At 45.6% G+C, this 12073-nt stretch overlaps 1 protein-coding gene and 1 non-coding gene across 8 annotated transcripts in view; both read right to left on the bottom strand.

Moving 5' to 3' along the window:
- The window catches only part of SNX29 (sorting nexin 29), a 553944-nt gene that overhangs the window by 441197 nt on the left and 100674 nt on the right, over window positions 1-12073 (bottom strand). The window lies entirely within an intron of this gene.
- On the bottom strand, window positions 6037-6143 carry LOC114809312. The gene has a single exon (XR_003757099.1). It is a non-coding gene; the product is annotated as a U6 spliceosomal RNA (small nuclear RNA).

Raw genomic sequence — 12073 nt, 5'->3', positions numbered from 1 at the left:
CAACCTATGGCTTTTCTCCTTTGCCTAGGTGACCTCTACTTCATTAGCTGTTTTCCAAATGACCGTGCAGTTTCCAATTCTGCTATTGGAATTTTACCGATTTAAAAAGTCAGTATTTAGCTATATCAGGGGTGGCAGGGGATCATTTCTCTCCTCTGCTCACCCTAAGGGCATGATGCAATGACTGGCCGGAGGCAGCGTGGAGAGCACAGGTGTGTCACTTTTATTGATTCACATCTCCTCACAGCAGCCTCAGAACTCTGCAACTCTTGTCTAAAAAGGAGGGGAAAGTCCTGTGCCTTTTAGCCTTTTCTGCTTAGAACACTGATTCCCTCCATTTCACTCACTAAGCTTCCTGAGAGGAGAGAGAAGCCAAATCCCAGCTTCGTTTCCTTATTAACAGCACCAAGGTGAAGAAATGGAGCACAGAGGATAAAGTCACATGTAAAATTCTTCCCAATGGAAACGGTCTGATTTCCCATACTGGGCAAACCTACTTAGGTTTCACTTGACTTTAAAAGCAGTCTTCCACTGGCATTGTGTTTCTTTCACCAGAAGCAAGTTGAAAAAATCCAATCACTTTTGTTGACAAAGTCAAAACGCTCTGGTATGCACTCTTTAAAATCTTCCCCTCACTGCTCTTGCTCTCTCCCACCCCAACATCCACTTGCTTATCTTTCAAAGGAGATGGCCTTCCTGCTTTCAAAATCTACCTCCTCCACCCACATCTCAGGTCCCAACCCTCCTCTCCTTTTATTCATTCAATAGAATTTATTGAGTGCTTACTATGTGCAGAGCACTGTACTAAGTGCTTGGAATGGGCAATTTGGCAACAGAGAGACACAATCCCTGCCCAGTGATGGGCTTACTTTTAAAAACACTTGCTCTCACTCTTCCTTCCCCGGAGCTTACAGAAGGAGAAAGAAGTTAAAATAAGGAAGAGTGAGAGCAAGTGATTTGCCCATGGTCTCGCAGCAGACACGTAGTGGAGCGGGAATAAGAACACAAGTCCTCTGATTCCTAGGCCTGTGCTCTTTCCACTAGGCCACGCTGCTTCTCATGCTCCTCCCTTCCCTCCCCCACCCACCTCCTTCCCCACAGGATTGTACTTTCCAAGCACTTAGTACAGTGCTCTGCACACAGTAAGCGCTCAATAAATACGACTGAATGAATGAATGATTACAAATACTTTCTTGATTAAGACAGGAATCTTCCCCGGAGAGGCCGACATTAGATGAACCTCGGGATGTACTCCCGAGGACTGAATTCCAATCCCAAATTCAGGGACCAGCTCGATGAAGCTGGGCCTGAGGACCACCTCCTTCCCCATATTCCTTCACAGAGCCAACTCTCCAACTGTGCGATTCCAAACCTGGGAGATTCAACTCCCTTCCCTGACATGATTTCAAAGTTTCTCAGGAGGGCTTTCCCTCACCCTCAGGATGGTCAGGAGAGATCCTGTCCAGGAATGGGATTCTGTCATTCTGCTTAGAAGGTGTTACCTTTTTCCATCAAACACACCATTTGTAATATCTCCCCACCAGTCGCATTAAGAGATAAATCTCTCGGGAAATCTCACAACTGACCTCTTCAGTTTCTTCAATACTTCTCTCTCCATCCTAAGGAAATGCAAATTCCTATTAAAGAATCATCACTCAAACCTTGGTAAAGACTGATGTGGCAGCTACTTTTCTTCAATCGGCAGTGATTCCCTTAACCATGTTTCTTTCTCCCTAGTACGTGCAGTTCTCGGAGTGATTACCAAAACATTAGCAGAATAACCTCCTCATCCCGGTACCTTACTCGCAGGGATAGGTATGAGATCAAATGAAATTTATATGAGTCAAACTTTCAGGGTCCCAGATGAAAGCATCCAGGGTCGCTCTGCAATAATCCGACCTCCTCGTGTGATTTAGATAAAGAGGAGTGTGCCTTCCCTAAAGGAAAGATCCTGAAGAACATGAGTAACTTAGTGAAGATAGATGATATGGTATCTCTCCTGAAAGCCATCTCCTCCTACACTCATGCAAACCTAACTCCCACAGCTGAGCTCCGGCCCAATAGGCAAGTATCCCTTCGGTTCTGACTCCACGGCACGATCATCCTAACGTAATATACTCAGGAGCAAAGTGATTTTAGCAAGAACATCCATCCCGCCCCTCTGGCTGTTTGAGCCACATCTCTCATTGGTATGACAGCTTTCAGGGGGAACAAAAAAGCAAATCTCTTCAACGACATACTTGCCTTTGTCTTGAAATTTTCCACTTCAGACAGCAAGACATGAAGAAAATCCACCATTCATTTTCCAATGGTACTTCCAGACTAAAATCATAGGCCTAAATCACTTTGGAGAACGGGTGCGATCTTTAATATGCACTTTCAAATGACCCCTCGTGTACTTCACCTTACTTTGGCGACTCTTTGTATTCTGCTTTATCACAGCTAGATTGTAAGTAAAAACTGCTAATTTGGAGAAAGACTGGAAATGGGTCTTCCTAGAAATCTCCAAGTGACATTTCAATCTACCTCCGGATTATCCAGCAGCAGATGAGAGCAACATCAAACATTCTTGGGAGGAGAGGAGAAAACTACCAAAATGACTTGTCCACATTCAAAATACTGTCAGATTGAGGAAAGCATACCTTCTAAGACAGTATTTCATTAAAAGGCAGTTCTTGGAAATTCAGCATTTTCCACCCTTTCTTCTCTTCGCTTCAAAGGAGGTATGTTTTTCTATCTCTGAAAGCCAATGTTGGTGTTCACTTTCACAAAGGATGAGAGAGCGCTTCAAATAAAGTGTTCGCATATATGAACTTGAACATTTTTCACGGTGTTTGTAAAGCGCTCACTAGGTGTCATGCACTGTCCTAAACGTTGGGGTGGATATGAGTTAATCAGGTCCAACACAGTCCCCATCCCACGTGGGGCTCACAGTCTAAGCATGAGAGAGAACAGGCACTAAATCATCGTTTTGCAACTGAGGAAACTGAGGCACAAAGAAGTTAAGTGATCTGCCCTAGGTCACATGGCAGGCAAGGAGCAGAGCCAGGATTAGAAACCAGGTCCGCTGACTTCTAGACCCATGATCTTTCTGCCTGTCCACGCTGTTTCACAGGGATAAGATGATTTTACTGTTCTACGTACCTGATTTTCCATGACTATCAACTTCTTCTAAGGGGGCTGCCTACAAAGAGTGAGTATCACCTTTATCTCTTAAAATGTTATGAGCCAGCATTGCAGGCCACAACCAATTCAGAACAACTGAGAAGCAGTGCAGCCTAGTGGCTGGGGCCTGGACGTGGGAGTCAGAAGGACCTGGGTTCCAATTCTGGCTCCACCACTTGTCCGCTGTGGGACCTGGGGCAAATCTTCTCTGTGCTCCAGTGACCTCATCTGTAAAATGGGGATTAAGACTGCGAGTCCCACGTGGGACGGGGATGGTGTCCCACCTGATTAGCTTGCATCTACCCCAGTGTTTAGAACAGTGCCTGGCACATAGTAGACACTTAATGAATATCGCACACACACAAAAAAAAGAGCAGCCAATGCGTCAGTACCCGCGAAGAAGGTGATTTGCTGAAAATCTCAGCAAGGGAGAAATCTAAATGTCTGTTCCTTCTAGGGGAATCAGCACAGAAGCTCAGGACCTAAGAACATCCAAATGCAACTCGAATGAAAAGCAAGGAAATCTTTCAGGGCATCTGTTGAAACCTGGGATTAAGCAGCACAACCATGTTTTAGGAAACTTGACGATGATGTTGACTTCCTTGCCCAGTTTTAGAATCTCAAAACCACAGTCTTGCTTTCGTAGCTCCTTCAGCCTAGAATGTGATTAAAAGTAAATCAAGAATATGTTGCTATATGTTTTGGGGTTTGTTTTTTTTTTAAGATTTCGGACTTGATGAGCAACTCCTTTGCAACATGGAAGAAAATCCAACATGGTGCCCAGGTGAGGTTGCCCAACACCTTAAGAGCGCTCGTGAGAAAAATTCCAGCTCGGTTTCAATCCGTTTCATATTTGAACAGGGATTCCCACTGAACCTTTTGGCCCTATTTATGCTATTTCTATGCATCAGGACAGGGTTCGGGGTTCATCATTCATGGGTTCTGATTTTGGGAGCTGCATGCCATTTACAGGGACACCCCAGCTAAGGTTAGAAGCTGGGCTGTGCCCCTCAAATCCCCACCTGTGCGTGGGTGTGCGTAGGGATGGGGGGGCAGAGGGCAACCCTCCAAGAAGATTGAGTGCTGGAAGAAAGGCTTCCATGCTCACATTGGGAGTAACAGAAGTAGTAAGAATATCTATTAGTGCTTACTGTGTGAAGTAGCTAAACTGTAAACTCGTCAGGGGCAGGGGACGTGGCTGCTGATTCTGCTGTAGTGGGCTCTCCCAAGCGCTTAGTACAGTGCTCAATACATACCACTCATTGATGAGTACTATACTAAGTTCTGGGAAAGAATAAACTAAACATACAGGTGGGAAAAAGACATGATCCCTGTCCCTTGGGAGATGGAGTATTGGTGTGCTTTTTGTCTTTTCCACCCTCTCAACCAATAACCGGTATCCACTGAGTGCTTACTGTGGGCAGAGCACTATACTAAACACTTGGGAGAATGCAACAGAGTTGTAACACGGAAGTGGCATGGCTTAGTGGATAGAGCACGGCCCTGGGAGTCAAAGGGACCTGAGTTCTAATCCTGGCTCTGCCACTTGTCTGCTGGATAACCTTGGGCAAGTCACTTCACTGGGCCTCCGTCCCCTCAGCTGAAAATTGGGATGAAGATTGTAAGCCCCATAGAGGAAAAGGACTGAATCCAAATGGACTTTCTTGTATCTACCCCAGCACTTAGTACAGTGTCTGGCTTAACAAATAACCATAAAAATGAAAAAATAAATTTAAAAAACCGAGTTCGGTAAACACCATCTCTGCCTTCAAGGAGACTCACAACCCAGCAGAGTCGTCTGACTTCAAATTATATAAATTACATAAAGCAGTGACATCTTCCAGTACAAGGAACAGGTCACAGGCATATGAGAAGAACGAGCGACCGGCACATTAGAGGCTTATTGAGCGTCCCAATCCACCTGCCACCTTCCCAGCACACCGCCTTGGGCTGTTGCCTCCGAACCGCTCTGTTGCGGTGGGCTGCAGGCTTGCAGCGTCTTTGCATTTTAGACGCTGGGACTTTTGATTTGTGAGTCCTCCTCCCGGTGTCCCCCCCGTGCTCCCTCTTGTACCAGGTCTCTTCTGTAATTCATGTACACATCTGTAATTTTATTTCTGTCAGCCCCTCTAGACTGTAAATTTGTTGTGGGCAGGGAATGTGTCTGTTCTACTGTTTTCTCCCAAATGCTCAGTACAGTGCGCTGCACACAGTAAGTGCTCAATAAATACAACTGATTAACTCCCGATGACCCTGATAACTCCTGGTAACCCATAATCCCGATAACTCCTGATAGTTTTACCCCTGGACTTGTTCGATTCTGACCTGTATCTTTTCTGTCGTATTTTATATTGGACTACCTGTATCTTCCCTCTTGTGCCTATCAGCGAACCCTTCCCCACTTTACTAGTCCACGTAATTCTCTCCCTTGGCGCTTAGTACACTGTTCTGAATCCAGTAGGTGCCCAATAAATCCAATCATTACTATTCCTACAGCTAAAGGAAAACAAGGAGCAATCATCTGGACAAGGACAAAAATAAAGAAATTAAAGAAACCTTTGAAAAGTCTCTGCCACCGCCAAACATTTGTTTAGCAATACCAGCTAAGTCCGGGACTAATCCAGTCTATTGTTCACTGCTCCTTTCATTCATTCAGTCGTATCTATTGAGTGCTTACTGTGTGCACAGCACTGTTCGAAGCGCTTAGAAAGTGCAATTCAGAAATAAAGGGAGACAATCCCGGCCCACAACGGGCTTACAGTCTAGAAGGGGGGAGACAGACATCAAAACAAGTAAACGGGCATCAATATCATCAATACAAAGAGAATTATAAATATATACACATCAAAACAAGTAGACAGGCATTAATGCAAAAATACGGAACGCTTTCTCAATTCACGTGTTATCCTTGCGCAGGGGCCATGCTAATCTTCTCTGTATCATTCCAATTTCAGTATATGTGCTGCCGAAGCGAGTGCAGTCAGGCTCAGACCCAAGTCAGATAGCTCCGAGGCCTGATTCTTTTCTTTTTCCTACTTATATGTCAAGGCAGCCCCTATTTGCAAAGAGGTGTTCTAATATGCAGCACTTCACAAGTCACTGGGAGTCAATCAGTAAGAAATATTTCTAAGCTCCAGGTGAGAGGCTTGGTGGGACACTTGCTCCCTGTATTCATCGCCTCCACTCCACAGCACTTATGCACATATCTCTAATTTATTTCTATTAATATCTGCCTCCGCGCCCCTGCCCAACCCCGCAGACTATAAACTCACGGTGGGCAGCGAATGTGTCTGCTTATTGTTAAACTGTACTCTCCCAAGCGCTTAGAACAGTAAGTGCTCAATAAGTACGATTGACTGGCTGACTGAGAGGGTGGAAGAGAAGCCAAGATCCAGAGGATTGGCTGCTTAGGGAAAGCAGCGTGGCTCAGTGGAAAGAGCCTGGGCTTCGGTGTCAGAGGTCATGAGTTCGACTCCCGGCTCTGCCACTTGTCAGCTATGTGACTGTGGGCAAGTCACAACTTCTCTGCGCCTCGGTTACCTCATCTGTAAAATGGGGATTAAGACCGTGAGCCTCACGTGGGACAACCTGATTCCCCTGTATCTACCCCAGTGCTTAGAACAGTGCCCTGCACATAGTAAGCGCTTAACAAATACCAACATTATTATTATTATTATCCAGAGGGCAAGAAGACTCCAGTCAAGAGCAAAGAGTCAAGCGACCCCCCCAGCAGACACAAAACTTGGCTACGACTGACTTTACGACAGTCAATCAGTTTGCCCCTGGCCCGCAGACTTGGCTCTTCTAATGCCAGTTTACTTTCTCTCTCCATCACCTCTATCCCACCACCGACCCCTTGCCGGGTCTTCCCTCGGGCCTGGGACCTCCTCCCCCTTGATATCCGATGATCCAGTATTCTCCCCGCCTTCAAAACTGCCCTAAAAAAAAATCATATCTCCTCCAGAAGGAGGAATAGCAGTATGGCCTAATGGACAGAGCACCGGCCTGGGAGTCAGAAGAACCTGGGTTCTAATCCCAGTTCTGCCAATTGCCTGCTCTGTGACCTTGAGCAAGTCACTTCACTTCCTTGGGACTCAGTTACCACATCTGTAGAATGGGGATCAAGACTGTAAGCCGCATGTGGGATATGGACTGGGACTAATTTGATTACCTCGTATCTATCCCGGCCCTGAGCACGGTGCCTGGCCCACAGTAAGCGCTTAATAAATACCATAAAAAACCCCCCTCTTTACAACTTAATCTCATCTTCCTGTCAATCTCCTACTCTTGGTCTGTGAGTCCCATGAGGGCATGGGACCCTGTCTGAACCTAATTATCTGTCTTAGGGCTTATTACGGTACTCAGCACACGGTAAGCCCTTAATCAATACTACTATCCATCACCTGACCAACTCCATTTAATGCCCTCCTCAAATAACGTGTTCATGATCAGTTCCAAATCCCCTCAAGGGGAACTCCTGCCTTTTGCGAGAGAGTCTGATGTGCTTCATCGCATGCAAGAGGAACACGCTGGGAGTGGCCCTGAACTGCAACAAATAGATAATAAAAATTAATAATAATTATGGCATTTGTTAAGTGCTTACTATGTGCCAAGCACCATTCTAAGCACTGGGGTAGGTACAAGGTAATCGGGTTGGAAACAGTTCGTGCCCTACATGGGGTTTGCAGTCTTCATCCCCATTTTACAGATGACGTGTCTGAGGCATAGAGAAGTGAAGTGACTTGCCCAAGGTCACACAGCAGCCAAGTGGCAGAGCCCATGCTCTTCCCACTAGGCTATGCTGCTTCCCATAAGGTCTCTGGCTCCCAAACCCCAGCCTTAGATTTGTAGTCCACTCCACTTTTTAGTAGGAGCCGTAATCAAAAGCTCTTAAATGAATTAATGTCTCTAGCCTTTAAACAGACGTGCAGGAAAACAACCGGGCCAGGCAAGGATAATAAATGTCAAAAAAAAATGTTGTTTACCAGGAAAAGGAATAGTGAGAAATAAAAATTACAGTTTGGAGAAAAACATTTTTCCCGAACATCAATTACATTAAAGAGAAGGCTCTAAACACCTAACCATTATGAGAGATGGCCTGGAACAGGAATCACTATAATCATGCTGAAAACATATCACCTCAAAATGTTGCTTAAAGTCAGCAAACTCACTGGGTTTAGAGCAGACCTGCAGACCGACTGAAATTCTTCAGGCCCCTACAAAGCTCTGCTGTCCAGCACCATCTTTCCTTGTCGCTGAGATGAGTAAAAAAATATAAATATTTCTACTCATTGAGGCCACATTTTCCCTTTTATAAACTAGCTATATTTGCCCACAATCTGACCTCTTGGAAGACCAGGCTCATTTATTTTACACCCCAGAGGGAGGGGCTTTGCTTATCCACATGGCTAATTTCAACAAGAAGGGTACTGTCACCTCCTCACTTTCCTTTATTGAAACTGGATTTGATATACAGGATATTATGGCAGCTACCATTCTGGTGCCATCCTTTATTCTCCTCCTTCCCTGTAAGTACAGTATTCCCTCACTCCAAAATCTGGCCAAGATGCAGGAGCGGCTGGGGTGCGGAGAGAAGGCAACAGAAGTTCTGAGGCAGAAAAGATCTCCTAGGTGTAGACAATGATCTGCAGATGCTATCTATTCTCTACAAACACTCCCTTCTGCATCACCCTGACTTAGTCTCTTTATTCATCTCTCCACCCAGCCCCAAAGCATTTATGTCCACATCTGTAATTTATTTATTTCTATTAATGACTGCCTCTCCCTCTAGACTGTAAGCTCACTGTGGGCAGGGAATGTGTGTTTACTGTTTTATTGTACTCTCCCTAGCATTTAGTACAGTTCTCTGCACATGGTGAGTGCTTAATCAATACAATTGACTGACTGATTTCCCACTGATCCACCAACCAACTCCTCCTGCATTCTGCTTCCTGCATTCCGGGGAAGAGCTACGTTTCTCCACCCTTTTTCCCCGGTTTCCTCTACAATGGGGCTAAACCTTTCGGAATATCAATCAATTGTATTTATTGAGCACTTATTGTATGCAGAGCATTATACTAAGCGCCAGGGAGCACACAATATAATAGAGTTGGTAAACATATTCCCTGTCCAAAACGAGGTTACAGTCTAGAGGGGGAGACAGACATTAATAAAAATACATTATGGATATGTTCATGAGCTGTGGGGCTGAGGAGGGGCAAATAAATAAAGGGAGCATATCAGGGCGACGCAGAAGGGAGTAGGAGAAGAGGAAATGATGGACTTGGGAAGCATCCTGAATGAGATGCGTCTTCAATGAGGATTTGAAGGTGGAGTCTGTCGGCTATGAGGAAGGAGGGCGTTCCAGGCCGGAGACAGGACGTGGGCGAGAGTTTGGCGGCGAGATAGACGAGATCGAGGTACAGTGAGTAGGTTGGCATTAGACATTACAATAGACTTGATAAAAAATTCCTTTGAGTGGAGGAAGGTATTTCCATTCCATCTCCAACTCACACAGGATTCTGAAACTCCCTGACATGTTTATTGGAAGGTTCTTTCGAGCAACTTTTCCAACTCTACACAAACTGGGGGGGGGGGGGGGGGGGGGGGTTTGTTTCAGTGGCAACTGATGCAGGCATAAATCAGGGCACAAGCATTTCTAATTCCCTCTGGACTGTAAGCTTGAAGTGGGCAGGGAACGTGCCTACCGACTCTGGTGTCCTGAACTCCCCCAAGCACTTAGTAAAGTATTTTACATACAGCAAGTGCTCAATAAATACCACTGAAGGACGGACTCCACTTTTTCATCCGGCGATGGCTAACATCAAATCTGCAAGTGTGGTCTCCGTGCAAGTGGAGTACCGTCCTCTTTCACTTTAGTTTTCCTGCCCTCCGGAGGTTTGGAATCACGTTGCTGGGCAACAAGTGAGAGATGCTCGCTTGTCCTTGGAATCCAATAAGTCAGCAAAAGCCCATATGAAAGCAGCACACCCTAATAATCGAAATAACTGTGGTATTTGGATAGAGCACGGGCCTGGGAGTCAGAAGGATGTAGGATCTAATGCCAGCTCCACCACTTGCCTGCTATCGGACCTTGGGCACATCACTTCACTTCTCTGCGCCTCAGTTACCCCTTCTGTAAAATAGGGATTAAGACTGTGAGCCCTACGTGGGACAGGGATGTGTCCAACCTGATTAGAACGTATCAACCCAAACAATTAGTACAGTGCCTGACTCATAGAAAGCGCTTAACAAATACCATTAAAAAAGGGCTCATTTACAACTAAAAATGCATAGTCCCTCCTTCCTCTAGAGGGAGCGAAAATGGAGATAGGCTTGTGTATTTGCATAAATAATAATAATGTTGATATTTGTTAAGCGCTTACTATGTGACAAGCACTGTTCTAAGCACTGGGGTAGATACAGGGTAATCAGGTCCCACGCGGGGCTCACAGTTTTAATCCCCATTTTCCAGATGAGGTAACTGAGGCCCAGAGAAGTTAAGTGACTTGCCCAAAGTCACACAGCTGACAAGCGGCGGAGCCGGGATTAGAACCCATGGCGTCTGACACATCCCCCTTGTCCTGAACAATACTTAGAAAAAGGAAGCGTGGGCTAATAGGCTGTGGTTTTGTGTCTTCCAAAATTAAACCGTACCCTTCTCTGTCTCCTCTCTCGAAGTAAATCGCAACACGTGGGAAATAGTGGCTGCCTAAAAGTATGCAGGTTTTATTTTTCTATCTGGAGAAGTGCTAGGAAAGAGAAGCCTCTAGTGAAAGATGAAACTCCGGCATTTTTCACAAAGAAAAGAGACAGAACAACAGGCAGCCCCTCGTGGATTGGAAAAATAAAGCAAATAAAGAAGACCGATCGCTCCCCCTTGTGGTCTTTGGTTCTGAGCTCCGGCCCCGGTCGAATACTGCAAATGCTCACCCGCACTCAGCAACTTTCATTTACAGACAAAAAAAAAAAAATCACATTCAAGTGGAGCTATTAAGTAAAGATTAGGAGAAGAAAAAACGAACGCTCACTTGGAAGATGTACACAGGCGTTCCCATTTTTGGTCCTCCACTGAGGGTTGAAAAATAATGATAACAACAATAATGTTGGTATTTGTTAAGCGCTTACAAGGTGCAGAACGCTGTTCTAAGCACTGGGGTAGATAATAATAATAATAATGTTGGTATTTGTTAAGCGCTTACTATGTGCCGAGCACTGTTCTAAGCGCTGGGGTAGACACAGGGGAATCAGGTTGTCCCACGTGGGGCTCACAGTCTTAATCCCCATTTTACAGATGAGGGAACTGAGGCACCGAGAAGTTAAGTGACTTGCCCAAAGTCACACAGCTGACAAGGGGCGGAGCCGGGATTCGAACCCATTGACCTCTGATTCCAAAGCCCGTGCTCTTTCCAGATACAGGGTCATCAGGTTGTCCCACATGAGGCTGAGTCTTAATCCCCATTTAAAGATGAGGTAACTGAGGCACAGAGAAGTGAAGTGACTTGCCCACAGTCACACAGCTGCACACCCACCTCGGCACATTTATAAAGGTACCCATTCAAGTGATGGTGTGACCTACTAAGAATAGCATTTACTAAGCACCTGTTTGCAAAGAACTAAGTGTTGGGGACGGGGAAGGAACATATATGGTAATCAGACACAGTCCCTGGCCCTCAAGAGCAGCCTGGTTAGTGGAAAGGGTCCGGGCTTGGGAGTCAGAGATCATGGGTTTTAATCCCAGCTCCGCCACTTAATAATAATGCTGGTATTTGTTAAGCGCTTACTATGTGCAGAGCACTGTTCTAAGCACTGGGGTAGACACAGGGGAATCACGTTGTCCCACGTGGGGCTCACAGTCTTAATCCCCATTTTACAGATGAGGTAACTGAGGCACCAAGAAGTGACTTGC

This window comes from Ornithorhynchus anatinus, chromosome 2 (assembly GCF_004115215.2).
Source record: "Ornithorhynchus anatinus isolate Pmale09 chromosome 2, mOrnAna1.pri.v4, whole genome shotgun sequence".
NCBI classification, from domain to species: Eukaryota; Metazoa; Chordata; class Mammalia; order Monotremata; family Ornithorhynchidae; genus Ornithorhynchus; species Ornithorhynchus anatinus.
The sequence above is the reverse complement of the archived record's forward strand: the minus strand, read 5'-3'. Positions and strand labels throughout refer to the sequence as shown.